Source organism: Dermacentor variabilis, chromosome 7 (assembly GCF_050947875.1).
Source record: "Dermacentor variabilis isolate Ectoservices chromosome 7, ASM5094787v1, whole genome shotgun sequence".
Lineage (NCBI taxonomy): Eukaryota > Metazoa > Arthropoda > Arachnida > Ixodida > Ixodidae > Dermacentor > Dermacentor variabilis.
The window spans coordinates 43,583,798-43,601,118 of NC_134574.1; the positions used below are offsets into that span (position 1 = coordinate 43,583,798).

The window sequence follows — 17,321 nt, forward strand, 5'->3', positions numbered from 1 at the left end:
CCTTCACTACTACTGAAATTTCTGTTGTACAACAGGATTTTTCTGTAGTTACTACAAATTCCTGATAGAGCGACAAACTTTTCTGATATACAACAGACATTTCTTGTTGTGACTACAGAAGTACACTTTGTTGTATGTATGTTGTTACAACAGAAAGCTGAAGCTCTACAACAGATTTTTGTAGTACTACAGAAGAATTTGCCATCAAAACAGGCACCCTGTTCTCACAACAGATATGTTCCTGAAGTAACCCGACAAACTTCTGTAGTGCTACAGAGACCTGTTGAAATACTACAGAAACCTAGTGTGGCAACAGGCCCCCAATTGTCACAACAGAAGCGCTCCTGAAGTAATGCGACCAACTTCAGTGGTACTACAGAAAAAATTTTGTAGTACGACAGAAATCTATCGTTGCCACAGGCCCCGATTGTCATAACAGAATTGCTCCTGGAGTAATGCGACAAACTTCTGTTGTAATAGAAAGAACTGTTGCTTTACGACAGAAACCTATCGTCGCAACAAGCGCCTAATGATGACAACAGAAGTGCACTGAGATTATGCGAGGTCACAAGCTCTGTAGTGCCCAGTTCAGAAAGACCACAGGAATTCCTGTCGCAACTACAGAAATTTCTGTTGTACGACAGAAGTTCCCGACGTTTCTGTAGCTGTGACATACATTTCTGACGTTACGCCAGAAATTCTGATGTCGCAACAGAAGCATTCTGTCGCGAAGACCAAGAGTTCTGAAATCGCAACAGAAATGTTCTGTTGCGACAACAAGAGTTCTGAAGTCGCAACAGAAGCGCTTTCCGTCGCGGGCCTTTAAAATTGTATGTCAACTTCGCATCAATGGTGTACACTGTACTTTTCTCTTGCGCGGTATTCAATCGTGCTTCTCTCAAGCAGGCAATGCCGATAGCACCGACACCGGTATTAAAGTCGAAGTGGCCAATCGTTATAATTGTGCCATGACGACGCGGCACCAGCAACGCGCTACCGGCCTCCTCAAAATCGGCCGCTGATCAAAATTATACCATCTGCGGGAGTGGCTGCGTATTCGTTTTGTTTTATTTGGTAAGATGTGGCACACAGGCCTGTGAACTTGCACGTGCGGTTACACTGACACATTTGTTAATTTCCCGGAAATATTGCACAAGCTTATGCGAAGCGAAAAAGAAGTTTAGGGTTGTTCCACAAAGTTCCGTGAAAAGCTGTCTCGCTCGGGTCTCATTAATCTGGTACAGATTAATGAGAAGCCAGTATACTGCCAGAATAAAGACTTTTAGTTTAGTGTTTACGTAGCTATCTTGAATAAACACACGAATTATATGCGCGCTCAAAAGTGTAAAGAGCGCGAGACAACTGTCGAAATTAGCAGTAGCAACACTAACAGTGTACACGGTCACCATTGTCTATTTCTCAATTTATTATTCAATGTGGATATCGTACAGAAAAATCGAGGTTCTAGCACTCCACGATGTACCTGTCGATGGTAACAACACTTTTGCTCTTCTAGAGATGCTGCAGTTGATGCGGTGGAGTGAAAGCGCATCTTGCCTTTTAAAATACAAATGTAAACAGCAACGTAGACAACAATTTTTACTGTTGACATAGCCAAATGTACTTTGACAGGCATGTTCAGCGTGCTGCGTGTGCAGCCTCAAGTCCGAAGTTCGAATCCCAGGCGGGAAGCTTTCTTTCTTTATATTTTTGTTTTTGTACTAATAAATTTACATATCCAAACGAGGTATCAGTCAATTTTAATTAAATATTGATCAGGAAGTACAGAACTTTCGACTACAGGACGTCACAATACAGACAACAGAACGTCAGACAACAGAAATACAGACAACAGGACAGAAACAACGTCCCAAATTACGACAGACTGAAAATTTCCTGTTGTGTTTTTCAAGTGGGCAGTCCACGCAATCCTGCAGAATGGCAAACCCCAGACTACAAACCGATCTGCTTCCGTTTCCACAGCGTTGGTCATGTATCCCGCCACTGCAACCCAACCTGGATGCCGCCGCAGTGGAGCTCATGCCCTGCCCTTTGCCCATACGCGGACGCTCGCCGTTATTCACCTCGCCATCTGCACCCTACTTATGATGCCCCTGACAGCCGCTCCTCCATGCGATGAACGTCGCTTTTCCTCCCCAAACCGATGGACGGGAAACAAGGCCATGCAGCTCTTGGAGGCAGTGTTTCATCATGTTCGTCCTCTTCAAATCCTCCATTGACTCGCCTCACAAACATGAAACTAATTGAAGTAGACGTAGATGGTGTACCGTTGACGGCATTAATTGATACTGGAGACCAAGTGTCCGTAGTGCTAGCTAACCTTTGTCGTCACCTCAAAAAAGTTCTTACGCCTGCCATCCCTCGAGATGTACGTACGTGTTGTCAATGGCACCACTGTTGCCGTCAGGGGTATATGCACTGCTCGCATAGGAATTGCTGGCCGCCAAGTTCCAGTCCTGTTCACCGTGCTGACCAGTTGCCCTGATGACCTAAACTTCGCGCTCGGCTTTCTGAAGACGCTTTCTGCCCTTATTGAATGTACCACCGGTACGCCATGCCTAGAGCTTCCGCTTAGAACTTGTTGCTGGGCGAGTTGGTTGGGATCTGAAGAATACATTGTTGCTTCAAAAAAGGAAAATAAAGACTTGAGAAGGAAGAGTACGAAAAGACAGATTGAGCGCTGAATCTCAGCGCTCAATCTGTCTTTTCGTACTCTTCCTTCTCAAGTCTTTATTTTCCTTTTTTGGCGCAACAATGTATTCTTCAGCTTCCGCTTGTTCAGACGTTCCCCCCGAAAAACCGAACACCGTCTGCACTACAGAATTTGTTCGCTTACCTCCAAAAGCCCTAACCTTCGTCGAATTGGCCACAACAGCAACCGTTCCTATAGGTGCGACTATGTCATCGCACCTATTTGTCCTCCTGGGGCACGACATCTCTGTGCCACACTCCATCGTAACACTTGCTGCTAATCGGATTTGTATCCCCGTTGTTAATTTTGGCTTGACGAAGCAAACCTTACCTGAAGGCATAGCGGTGTCCACGCTCCGTTCAGTGACAGATGACCACGTCACTGCTTTGACAGCCGACGCGTCTCCAGATCCTACTGATTACCCGCAGGATGCCTTGAACCTCGACAGCCCATTACGTCCCACGATCGCTCCGGACCTCGCATCTGACTAAGCAGCCGTCCTATATTGCCTTTTGCTTTCCTACCGGCACATATTTGACAGTGACAATCGATCACTTGGTCAGACGTCCCTTGCAAAGCATTGGATAAACACTGGTGATGCCAGTGTTTATCCTTCCCGACCATAGCGCGTCTCCACGGCAAAGCGGCAAGTTATTCAGCAGGAAGTAAAGAGGCTCGCCAGAGGCATTGTTAAGCCCTCGTTGAGTCCTTGGGTGTCCCCGGTCGTGCTCGTCAAAAAGAAAGATGGCACGGGGCGTTTCTGCGTTGATTACCGCCACTTAAACCGAATTACTAAACAAGGACGCTCGCACTTTACCACGAATTGACGACGCTCTTGATTGTCTTCACGCAGCCAAGTAGTTTTCGCCCATCGACATTGGATCTGGTTATGGCAGATTTCATTCGATAAGCAAGACCATGAAAACACCGATGTTGTCACTCCAGATTGCCTCTACCAAATCAAGGTTATGCCGGTCGGTTTCTGCAATGCTTGCACCATGTTCGAACGGATGATCGACTCTCTGCTTAAACGTTTCAAGTGGTCAACTTGGGTTTGTTGCCTCGACGAGGTCCTTGTGTTCTCTCCTACATTTCAGACGCACCTTGAGCCTGTGGCTGGTATCCTTGACTGCTTTAACAAGGCTCGGTTTGAATTAAACTCATCGAGGTGCCACTTCGGGAACTTCGATGAGTACCTGAGTACTCATCGCCGTCCGTGGTTTTGTGGGGCTCTGTTCTTATTTCCTGCGGTTTGTGAAAGATTTCGCAGCACTTGCTCAACCACTCAGTGAAGTTCTGAAGAAAGAAGTGCCTTTTACATCGGGTTACCCTCAGACTGCCGCACTTTCAAGCCTTATCATGATTATCACCAATCCGCTAGGCTCGACCAATTTTGACCCGTCCGCACCTAGAGAGGTCAGAACCGGTGCCAGTGGTTGTGGGATCGGCGCCGTCTTATCGCAACGCCAACACGGGCACGACCGCGTTATATCCTACTCTAGCCGGCTACTGACAACTGCAGAGCGCAACCATTTGGTTACCGAGCGCGAATGTCTTCCTATAGTGTGGGCTCTGTCAAAGTCCTGCCCATATTTATATGGCAAGCCCATCTCAGCAATAACAGACCATCATGCGCTCTGTTGGCTTTCATCGCTCAAGGATCCTACCGGCCGGTTTTGTCGTTGGGCCCTCCGACTACAGTAATATCCCTATACAGTGACTTACAAGTCGGGACGCCAACACCACGATGCATATTGCCTCTCTCAATACCCAGTCGAAGACGCGACCTCTACGTCTGATATTGACAGCGACGCCTGTGTTTTCCCTGTTTTTCCACTGCTCCATGGCACCGAAGAGCGGCGCCGTGAGCGGTCCTAGCGTGTTATCATTGACCGCCTGGAATCGTCGCTTTCCCACAGTTCCCTTCGCTCATTCACACTTCAAGATGGCATACTCTACCGCCACAACGTTTACTCCGATGGCACTGCGTGACTCCTTGTGATCCCTAAACACCTTCGCTCGGCTGTTCTCCACGAACTTCACGACCTGCCCACTGCCGGTCACCTGGGTGTGTCACGTATCTATGAGCGGATCCGCCGACGCCTCTTTTGTTCAGGGCTTCCTCGCTCCCTTCGAAAATACGTAGCTGCGTGTGAGAAATGCCAGCGACGCAAGACACCATCGACGCTCCCTGCTGGGTATCTTCTACCAGTCGACATTCCCGAGGAACCATTTTTTCGGTCAGGTGTGGACTTACATGGCCGTTTTCGTTTTTGTACCTCTGGGAACAAAGGGATCGATATGGCCACGCATTACGCCACGGGCTACGCCATCACCCGAGCACTTCCTTTTAGCTGCGCCACCGATGTCACTGATTTTCTTCTACGCGACGGGATTTTCTTACATGGTGCTCTGCGACAACTTCTCACAGACTGTGGCGGAACATTCCTATGAAAAGTTATCGCGGACATCCTGCAGTCCTATGCTCCGACGCACGAGCTATCCACGTCATACCATGCCCGAAATGGCCTCACGGAGCGTCTCGTTCGTGGTCTCACAGACATGCTCGCGAAATATGTCTCTTCAGATCACACTGACTGGGACGTCACTCTACGGTGTGTCCCATTTGCTTATAATTGCTCGCGCCTTGACACAGCCGGTTAATCCCCATTTTCCTTTTGTTCGGTCGAGGACCAGCACTGCCCCTCAAAGCAACCCTCCCAGTTCACGCGGTACCGACCAGTGTATATGTACTTGACACCACCGCCCGCTGCGCCCACGCAAGGAAAATTCCCCGTGACCGCCTTCTGAAATCCCGAGAGAGTCAAAGGCGTTTGTACGACCGGCGACATCGAGACGTGCACTTTCCACCTGGTTCTTGTGTGCTTCTGTGGTCTCCGTCGCGTCAGGTCGGCTATCAGAAAAACTGCTGTCTCGCTACACAGACCCATACCGAGTGCTTCTTGCCGTGATTCCCGTCACCTACGAGATCACCCCTGGCGCCCCATCTGCTTCCCAGTCCAGTTATATCGTGCACGTTACACGACTGAAGCAGTATCACACTCCCAGTGATGACTTTTAGACGCTTGGGACGTTCCTTCTGCCGCCGGGAGGAGGAGGAGGAAACAAAGGAGAGGAAAGACAGGGAGGTTAGCCAGTGTAAGTACCGGCTGGCTACCCTGTGCTGGGGAAAGGGGTAAAGGGAATAAAAGGAGAAAGAAGAAGAGGGAAAAAATGGAAAATGGATTATGCTACACGCGTGGGGTATTTGATTGTATGAACAAAGCGCGTGGACGCGATCACTCAAGAAAAGAAGAGGAAGAACGAACTGCGCTCGCGCTGTGAAGCTAACCGGTGTTGTAAATATAACCTTGAAATAGTTGCTCGTCTTACTGACTCATTCCTTGCGTAACGATATCGAACGGTGCGTGAGGAGTGTCTATTGGCTGTAAGGGAACATGTTATAGGTTCGTGACGACCTTACGAGTTTTAGAAATGATGCAGGGTGACACGCACAGGTAGACGTCAGCACGCGTGCGAAAGCACCAAAACCTTTGCTTAACGCGAGCAAGGTTCTTCTGCTGACCATGATGGCCAGCAGAGGGAGCGTCATGACACAAGAAAAAGATGAAATCTGGGTATGTATAAGCTGATGAAAGGCTCTCGAGGTAGTGATTAGGTGCCAGAGAGGGGCCGGAAGTTGTAGCAAATTTTGGTACTCTTTCATTGTGCAGCTCAGAGATCGACTACTACAAATGCCGGTGCAGAGTAACTAGTATCCCCACAGTTGCGTGAAGAATGACAACCCTTGGTGGCAAGAAACACTGCGGTAGACAACCGTGACGCTGTAGTCTCTCGAAACATGAGGGAACACCGAGCACGCTTGGTATTTAGGTCTTTTTCTGTTTATAGCCAGTGGAATGCAACACTGTCCCTAACAATAATGAATTGCTCCCTGTAGACGTAGGGGAGATACTTCTCAATGACCCAGACTACCGCGACACACTCAAATTCTGAAGCGTGGTATCGGCTCTTTAGTTCACGGAGGCGGTGGCTGGAATAGGCAAGGGTGTTCTCGGTCTCAGTCGGAATGTTGAAGAACCGCGCCAAGGCCAAGACAAATGATGGATGATGCTAGGTGCGTCCTCTTGATAGGGTGTGACGGTCGGTGGAGCCGTAGGGCCACTTTAATGTTCTGGAAGGCTGGTTAATGGTTGGGGCAACAATGCAACTCCTTCTTTTTCTTCGGAAGTTTATTGAAGGGCCAGCGTGAGGGGTGAAGCGAGGGACGAAACCGCGAATGTCGGAAGCGAAGCCCAAAAGCTTTTAACTTGTTTGGCCATTGTGGGAAGAGTAATGCTTGATAAAGCTTTTAGGATCGGACGGTCCTGGCTGATGCTGTGGGTGCTCACAACATGACCCAACTTCATAATTTCTGAGTAGTCGAACAAACAATTTGAAGGCTTCCTGCGGAGCAGGCCATCATCTACAGTGCATAAGACGAGTTCCAAATACCGTTGGTGTTCGGGAAACATGGGGACGTAAATGATGATATAATCCAAATACAGAACGCCATCAATCCCTTAAAGTGTCCAAGGCACCTGTACAAGCCGTCGATTGTGACAAAAAGCAGCCTTCTCCACGTCTTTATTGTCGTGCCCGACCTGGCAGTAGCTTGAGCAGAGGTCGAGTGTAGTAAAAAATCTGGCCCGTGAAGCCGATCTAAGAGGTGGGCGAGGCCTGGAAGTACTTATGCTTCCGGTTTGGTAACACTGTTTAGGCGGCGATAGTCTACGGGAAATCGCGTTGTGATGTCCTTCTTGCTCATGAGAACTACAGGGGCCCAGCAACGACTGAACGAGAGATACATGATGCCACGCTGTAACATATCTGCTACTGAAGTTGTAATTCCAGGGCGTTCACAAGCAGAAACACAGCGACAGCTGTGTCGAACGAGTGCGTGAGAACCGGCAGGCAATTTCGTGCGGTTATAATCTCAAGCGCCTTTCAAATTTCACCATCAATACTTTTATTTCAGACTTCTCGGACGACGTCAGGTTTGGGCCAAAAGGAAATGCAGTCTTGTCGTCGAAGTCATCGCCCCTCTCAGGAGAAGTACAGTGCTGCACTGTTGTAAGGATGGAGCAGCGCTAAAGGGTGACCCTGGACACCACCACGCTTCTAGAGTGTAGGTACAGCGGGCTGTCTGATAGGTTGGAAACCAAGATAGCAAATGCAGAATAAGAGGAGCACAGTGAAGCCGTGGGATGGCAAATTTATTGCCTGGTCGCGAGCAGATATAGCAGTCAACAAAGACATCCAAATCTAAGCATGCGTACATGTCGCAACAATCGGGTACCCACGCTGCAGACGACAAGGCTACATTTACCGTAGATATTGCCAATACAGGAAAAGAAAGCGGTGGTAGCGGACGTATATGTTCATTTTCTCTGGCTTCGTAGAAACATAGTTGTTAGCGCACATACATATGTTAAGAGGGCGCATATTCTCCTACAAGAGCACAATAAATGCTTGCGCAAGGATCAAGTGCTATTGCTCAGAAAGGAGCTAGCTCCTGCGACGGCATGGCTGACCGACCTAAATATGTAGCGCACATACAAGGACACTGCGACTGTGTTACCTTCTAGGTGAGATGTTTGATCGTGAGGGAGCTGCAGCTGCAATCAGATGCAGCCAAAAAATTTAGTATATGCAGAGCTTTCCCCCGCAATGAGAATGGACGCTTACACTTTTCTGAAGAACAGATATGAGGCTCGCAGTCTCGACTGTAACGACCGACCTCATTGCATTGAAAGCAGCGCATGCATGGACAGCGCTGGCGCTATGTGTCGGAGCGGCTCACTTGACAGCTGAGGCTTGCTGACTTGGAGAAAGACAGGAGCGGGAAACTGCTCAGGAGCGTTCCACTATGTGAACCTCTGGCTGCTGTCACCAGATCTGAAATTCAGCGGCAGGAGCACGAAGGTCAGCCACGAGGATTTGAGCTTTGTGATGGCGTGACCTGGAGTGAAGTGGAAAGCATCAACTGGCTCAAACTGCATACGAAAAACAGATCATGATGTGCTACCTTCAAAGGTAGGTGAACTTCGAAGGAATCCCCGACAATGCTGCGTGGCGTAATAAGCAAAGCGGGATTGAGGTGGTGAGGCACGTGTAGTTTGAGCAGTGGAAGAAGACGATAGGAGGCTGGAAACACGTCTGGGGAGGTCATCGATACGACTCTCTGCGGAAGACATACGCTGGAATAAACAATTCTGAAAGGCAAGCAGTCCCTTCTGAAGGCGTCGTTCAAACCAGTCCAAGGTAGTCGCTAAGCCATGCGCATGCTTGCGGCGACTGGAATCCGAATTGGCAGGGTGAATGTTTGAAGGTAGCGTCCCAGAATCAGAAGCCTGAGATGGTGGCGATGGCTGCGTAGTGGTGGCGTCGCTCAGTCCAGTCGAGTGTCCGATGACGGTGCCGTCATATATTATGGTACTGATGCGAGTGAAGGCATCGTACTGGAGGAGGTCTTGCGGCGGGTTAGCATGACCGCTGCCACCAAAATGTACAGTTCCGGGCCTTGAACCGTTGTGAAGTGGTAGACAACGCACCCAAATCTATCTCGTCTCAAAATCAACGAATGCCCTGACCCACTGCTACTGTATTGTGCTCCTCGCCCTTGACTTCCTCTTCTTTGAGTTGAGCCGTTCTTCGTGTCCGGTACAATACTCCAACTCTTCATGAGTCCTTTTATACAGGGCAGTTTCTGAAGTGCTGCTTCAGAGTAGCAAAATGTGACCCATCTTGGAACTGTCTCTTGCAGGAGGTGTTGTACAGCAGCACGCAAGGCAGCAAGCTCCGCCGTCATTGATGTCATGTGTGACAGATTGAATTTGATTGAAGTTCCCTTAGCCGGAATGACAACGCCAAATCAAGAGTTTGTAGATGCGACCGAACCACTTCTATCAATGTGTATTCGGTCCCCATATGTCGCATTTAGTTATAGCAACGCCATCTGCTTCAGATATACTTTTGGATGATTTACCTTTATTACACCCGGAATACTTAGGCACACTTGCGGCTGTTGGAGGAACCACATGGAAAATGAAGACCTTGCAACTGGTGGGTATCTTGAGGGAAGGCAATGTAACTTGGTTATGCGAATTCTCTGCAAGGGCGACCGAGGACGCGGGAAAGATAATGAATGTGTGCCGTCAGACGATCCGCACCAACAGATCGGTGGATACAATCATCCTTGGCGAGCACTATTGATGTATGTGTTGATCTGCAGCGAGGAAGACCTAAATGCGTGCACAGTGCATGACAGTGTAAGCTATTGTGTAATAAGAAATTTTAGTTGCGTGCATGGGACAAAACTGAAAGGCTGTAGTGCAGAAATACTTGAAATAGAGCTCTGAATAACTGAAGCATGGAGCCTACACTGTGCCCCAAGCTTTGCTACATATTTATATCAGTACATGGGTAACCGACAACAGCTTTTCTTCAGACATGCTCTATGAGGGTTGCAGAAAAAATATCGGTCGATTAATGCAGTCAAAAGTCCATGAGTGTTTGCATAAGTGCTACCGTGTCTATTGAAGGAGAATGGGTATCGTACCATAGGTTTACATGTGAAAATTATCAACGCATATTTCTCGGTTGATACTGGAAATCCGCTAGTTGAAAGTAGGCTGATGTCAAGATTGCTGCCCGCTGCAATCGCATATCTACCTCAAGGACAGCAACCGCAGGAATTCAAAGGCAAGTGGACATCTGCGTATATCGTGAGGTAGAGTATTTTTGAAAAAAACTTCAGCTACTTCAGTGAATGTCACATTGAACGACGGGTCACTCCAAGCTCCTTCCTGAGGCACGCCGCCGTATGTGCAGTTGTGCGCACCGCCTACCTTCTCTTCATAGAAAAAATGACTGGCGAGTTACGAATCCAGATAACGAAAGAAGCATATTGCCGCCGATTCTAACAGTTGCCAGGGTGTTGATGGCGTCATGTTCAACGTTCTCATAAGCGCCTTTTACGTCAGGATAGAGCGCAACTGATATGTACTTACGGCTTTTCGACAGTTGCACAAACGTTGCGAGGTCAATGATGCTCTCAATGCTCGAACGGCCCCGACCAAAGCCTGCCATGAAATCGCGGTAGAATGGTAAGGCTCTATATACTGTTCTAAGCGTCCAGGGATTATCTTTTCTATCCCCTTTCCGACACAGTTCGCCAGAGCAATGGGGCGATTTGCCGCCAAATGTAATGGGGATTTTGCGGGCTTTAGCAATCGTTCGAGCTGACTCAATTACCACGGTACTCAATCTCCATGCCATGGGTTGGTAAAACTGTTGAGAAGTGCTGCTCTTACCTCTTGTCCAAGGAGCGAGAGGGCAGCATAGATAGGCCTTTGGTGCCTTGAGAAGATGATCCTTTAGAAACAGCCAGTGGAGCTTCAAGTTTTTCTACAGTAAAATGCACGTCCATTCCTGGTACCAGCGCAGTAGGGGGAACGCGTACATAACCGTTGTGCTGGCAGGATCAGCAGTGTTCCTCACCCAGAAACCCGCGCCACATCAAGCTAAGTTCGGCCTTCATGGAGAGCCAAAGATGCAAATGGGCTGCCTTGAAGACCACACACTGTGTTCTAAATATGTGACAGCGGTTGGCGAGGGTCCATTCATTCAGAGAATGTCTTCCATTACTAAGTCTATTGTGTGAATATGCGACGCTAAATTTTCTTATTAATGAGTTAATGCGTCTCGCAGATGATAAAATAATTTAGTCTCTTTATCGTTGTTTCGCATGCCATCGAAGAGCACGTAGTTTCTCAAGCTCAACGCCGAAATCCATTCCGTTCGATGGCAGCGATAATGAACACCTGGCAGTTTTCATTGTCGCTGATATGGTATCTTCTATTTTGATGTAGCGCAGGCTGAGCGACAGGGGTAACAGAAAGGCACATTTGACACAACGCTTTGTCGGTGTCAAATGTGCCTTTTTGTTGTAGCTGTCGTTCAGCTTGGGCTAAAACAAAATAGAATGTATCATACCAACAGGCCCGTATAGCTACCCTCAGCGATGGCATGGCCACGTCGACCTGTTTATACTCTTCTCGCGAGAGCTTTACACCGTCAAAGAAATGTTATCGGTCAGCGCAGAACGCGCCTGCATGTATCTTAAGTTTCTCGAAGGGTGTCGATGGTTCTGTCCACTGACCATCCTCACCGAACTTTGTGTAAACTAATTTAATGTATGCGCCACAGGAACGGCGTAGAACGTTCTGGAAGAAACGCGGGCACCAACGATCACTCTGCAACATTCGATGACTGAAGTATCACCATGACAAGCGTAAACCAGCTGACGTGAGGAAGTATAATACGGATACAATTGAACATGCTCTCCGGAACGGAGGAAGCCTAAAAGCAGTGACGAAGAAACTAACAATGGGCAAGAATCATACGTATGCGTTACGAGACAAAGCCGGCAACATGAATGCTAATACGGATGAGATAGTTCAAGTGGCTGAGAAGTTCTATAGAGGTTTATAGAGTACCAGTGGCTCCCACGACGATATTGGAAGAGAGAATAATCTAGAGAAATTTGAAATCACACAAGTAGCGCCGGAAGAAGTAAAGAAAGCCTTGGGAGCTATGCAAAGGGGGAAGGCAGCTGGGAAGGAACAGGTAACAGCACATTTTTTGAAGGATGGTGGGCAGAGTGTTCTAGAGAAACTGGCCACCCTGTATATGCAATGCCTCATAACCTCGAGCGTACTGGAATCTTGGAAGAGTGCTAATACAATCCCAAGAAAGGGGACACATGAGACTTAAAAAATTATAGTCCGATCAGCTTACTGTATGCTTCATACAAAGTATTTATTAAGGCAATCGCAAATAGAATCAGGAACACCTTAGACTTCTCTCAGCCAAAGGACCAGGCAGGAGTCCGTAAAGGCTACCCAACAATAGACCATATTCACACTATCAATCAGGTGATAGCGAAATGCGCGGAATATAACCAACCCTTATATACAGTTTAATTGATTATTAGAAAGCGTTTGATTCACTGAAACCTCAGCAGTCATGGAGGCATTACAGAATCAAGGTGTAGACGAGCCGTATGCTAAAATACTGAGGTATCTATAGCAGCTCCACAGCCACCGTAGTCCTGCATAAATAAAGCTACAAAATCTCAATAAAGAAAGCGTCAGGCAGGGAGATACGATCTCTCCAGTGCTATTCTCAGCGTGTTTACAGGAGGTGTTCAGAGACCTAGATTGCGAAGAAGTGGGGATAAAAGTTAACGGAGAATACCTTAGTAACTTGCGATTGCCTGATGATATTGCCTTGCTTAGTAACTCAGGAGACCAACTGCAGTGCATGCTCACTGAGCGGCAAAGCAGAAGGGTGGGTGTAAAAATTAATCTGCAGGAAACTAAAGTAATTGTTAACAGTCTCGGAAGAGAACAGCAGCTCACGATAGGTGGCGAGGTACAGGAAGTGGTAAGGGAGTAAATCTCCTCAAGACAGGTAGTGACTGCGGTCTGGATCATGAGACTGCAATAATTATAAATATAAGAATGGGCTGGGGTGGTCATTCTGAGGTCATGAAAAGCGGGTTGCCATTGTCCCTCAAGAGAAAAGTGTATAACAGCTGTGTCTTACCAGTACTAACACATGTGCCAGAAACCTGGAGGCTTACGAATTGGGTTCTGTTCAAATTGAGGACGGCGCAACGTGCTATGGAAAGAAGAATGATGGTTGTAACGTTAACGGATAAGAAAAAGGCAGATTGGTTGTGGGAACAAATGCGAGATAATGACATCTTAGTTGAAATCAAGAAAAACAAATGGGCATGGGCAGGACATATAATGAGGAGGGAAGATAACCGATGGTCATTAAGGGTACGGACTGGATTCCAAGGCAAAGGAAGCGTAGCAGGGGGTGGCAGAATGTGAGGTGGGCGGATGAGATTAAGAAGTTTGCAGGGACAACATTAGTACAGGACCGAGGTAGTTGGAGAAGTATGGGAGAGGCCTTTGCCCTGCAGTGGGCGTAACAAGGCTGATGATGATGATGAGTGAAATAGACTTTGTTTTACTTACGCGGAGGCATACGTGTTGGTTGTACTCATGAGGCTAAACACTCTGCGAAACATACGTGAAGTCTGTGCGTATATAAGCGAGGACTTTTCTCCATTCGTGCCATGTGGAAAAAGCAAAAACTTTACAGCCAAATGTACTGTGAGGAGTGGATATGCTTATTTCGCAAATTACAAGTATGGGAAAGCGATTTTTGAAGGCAAATTGGCGAAAATATTAGATGCGTTGCTTCGAGCGTATGGTGTTCCATTGAAAAATCACCGCACTTCTAACTTCTGTGCGAAACGAGTGTATTACGTAGACCGTGGTGCTTATACGAGGCTAGCAGTACTGGCGTTATTTTATCCATTATTTCCAACACGATTAGAGCGGCCTGTGTTTGCCGCTTGTTTAGTAGCACGCAAATTGTATTTATTAGGGATCGCACAAAACAAACCGCTCTCGATTCCTGTTCACCAACTCACAGGAAGGAGATGCCCGGGTTGTTCTACTACCATCGGCTTGCAGCGATTATGCATGTCGTTGCTGTTTTGGCAACGCAAGCCAGGCTTCGTTGTCCATATGCATCTGACAAGACTTGCCCTAAGCATATTTTTCTGGTTTGCATGGCCTGGGTGGCAATGGTAGAGGGGACCTTGGACGCGGCATATGCTTCGCCGATGCAGGGGCTTTCCTTAAGGAACGTCAGTGACGGGAGTCTCCCTTTCTTTGTTTCGTCGACATTTCTCGATGAGAGGAATGATTCATTGCCACCTCTTTTAAGATAGCCATCTCCTTTCAAATCCTTGCGCAGTCCTGGGCTGAAGCCGGATGAGATGCGTAGCAGTTGTGACGTTTCGTGACAGTAGCGGTAAATTTATCAGTGGCGTGTGCCTCAGCGCAGCGTGGGCGCAGTGTTTCGTACTCACAGACGCTGTTCAAGTGTCCGAGTTCCTTGCAGTTGCGGCATGGCAGAGGCTTCAGAATAACAGACCGGACAGGATAAAGAAAGTTGCCCACCTTAACGAGCGACGGGAGACAGTCGCCCCCGAAGGCAATCTTCGTGCAACTTTAGTTGCCTAGGCGAAACATATAAAGAATGACGTCATGATCACTTGCTGCTTCATGCCAGAATCCGCAAATTGTTGCTGAGGATGGCAGAGCCTAGGTCCTATATTACACTGTTTATGACATCAGAGCCCAGCGCAATGTGACAGCGCACCTTCGTGCCATCAAGGACTGCTACTTTCCGTAGCGTGCTAAGAGCACCCGCATGCTGTACATAAACCGCCAGCACATTTTCGCATGTATCCACTCTAATGGCCGTGAATTCATTTGGAACTACGATCTCTAGCAGCGTCTAGTCAGATTGGCTATAAATCCGCGTCTTGTTATTGTTGTGTACCAGAAGCATAAAAAGGATAGTGTCGCCGTGTGAGCTCTGTGTAAGTCCAACAGTTCTCATAATGGAGGATGAAAAGTGCCTGGTGTCTTTTCCCTTCGCCTTAAGGCTCCTCGCAATATCGAAGTCATCCTGGTAGGAAGGGTCCTCGCTACTGAGCTAGCAGACATGGGTACCTACCCTCTAGCTGTCAGTCTGTAGCCCGGTCCCTTTCATGGAGATGGCCGGTGCTGACGCTGCCGTTTCCGGCAGACATCCGAGGAGGTTCATTTCAATCGCCGCTGAACAAGGCCTGACGGCTAATACATACTCTGAAAATTTCAGATAAGTAGCCAGAGGTATAAATAACAACACTCCGCAAGAAACGCTTGGTCGCTGTCCCTGGGAAAAGCTGAAGAAACTGACAACCTTGGCTTCTAAACTGTAGCGTTGAAAACAACCAACGCTTGTTTTCTTTAGCCTGTACCCCTGTCGGAGCCAAGGGCTAAGCCAATTGCGTAACTAGGTCGTCTAGCACCCAGGGCCCATAGGTCTTCTGTTGCCCCCCGCCCAAGGTGTAGTGGGAGGCGAGTATATCAAAAATTCCGGGGAAGGGATTGATGTTTTAGCCCCAACACAGCCGCCTTGGATACCGCGCATGTCCCCCCCCCCCACAATTTGCTTTCGTTCCCAGAGATCGCGAATGCAGGTATACACGCTGTTCTATTTTCTGCTCCAAATAACACAAGGTGCTGCAATAACAACTTGTGATAAGCGCAATTGTACATCTGTTGTCGAATGTAAGGTTTGGCAGCCAATACAGATGCGGCATCGTGGAAAATATGGATCCCAAGTAAAGTAAAAAAATATTTTAATAAAGTTGTATTTAGAGATTTTAGAGGAAATATTGCATTCGCAAAATTGAAGCCGGACACACATATGTTGCCCAACAACAGCTTCACAGAAATCGTCGTAGGTACTACTGCGTGCAGTTTTTCTTTTGGTTGCGGGCTGCTCTGGATCCAAACGCAAAATTAAATAGAGCGTCAGTGACGTTGAACTCCCCTATCTATTAGAAAACGCTACCTGCTTCCATGCTGCGCGGGCGGCAATGCTATGACAATTACGAGTTGTCCTCATTCTGATCCAAGAAGCCTTTCTTTATTTATCCGAGCTGCGGTACCGTCAGAAGGTTCTGAATGAAATAGAGCACGCTTCGAGATGATTTCTGGCGTCACCAGGCAAAAAATGAGTGTGTGAGAGAGAGAGAGAGAAAGAGATAGGGAGAGAGAGAGAGAGAGAAGGACGCCATCACACCCGTTCCAGCGAAAGCTTGCGCGAATTTTCGCCTGCACTCGCGACTCGCGCCGGACGTGGAACGTCCTTCTTTCCGCAGGTGTCACGTTGTCGTGACACCTGCGGCAAGAAGGAAGTTCCACGTCAAGGTTCCACGCCGCCAAGGTCTGTGAATGGTGGCGCTGGCTAACACACCCAGGATTCTACTAGGACACATCAATACCCAAGAAAGTGGATGGGGAAACAGCGCCGCGGTAGCTCAATGGGTAGAGCATCGCACGCAAAATGCGAAGGTTGTGGGTTCCGTTCCCACCTGCGGCAAATTGTTTTTTCATCCACTTTAATTTCCATTAATTTATCGTTGCTTCGTTTCATTGATTAAGCACAAGTAATTTCCCCTATATTGTCCTTGGTGTGAGTGTTTGTTGGCTTCTTATGATGTGACTATATATATATATATATATATATATATATATATATATATATATATATATATATATATATATATAGCTTCTCGTCTACTAACGATGGCCCGTCTTATAGTAGCTGCTTGGACCTGACATTCGTTTCCTCGCAACTACAGTCCTCTATTAGCTGGTTCAGCGATGTGGAAGCACATGGCAAAGGTCAGATATCAACGTATACCTGCTTGAAGTGGTTCGCACCTACCACTTCGTCTCATGTGCGGTGCACAGACTGGCCCACTTTCAAGACTTTGGTGGAGAATTCCTGTGTGGATCTAGACTTACCAGACCAAATAGAAGACTTGATCACCTCCGCCCTCGGTGAGGCCACGCGGAACATATGTGCACCTACACCGGGGTCTCCTATCGACGAGGAATTT

General features: G+C 47.8%; 1 protein-coding gene and 1 non-coding gene across 7 annotated transcripts in view; both read left to right on the top strand.

Annotated features, from left to right (window-relative positions):
- The window catches only part of LOC142587412 (uncharacterized), a 116,242-nt gene that overhangs the window by 21,961 nt on the left and 76,960 nt on the right, over positions 1–17,321 (top strand). The gene's annotated exons all lie outside the window — the stretch shown is intronic.
- On the top strand, positions 16,726–16,798 carry TRNAL-CAA (transfer RNA leucine (anticodon CAA)). The gene has a single exon. It is a non-coding gene; the product is annotated as a tRNA-Leu (tRNA).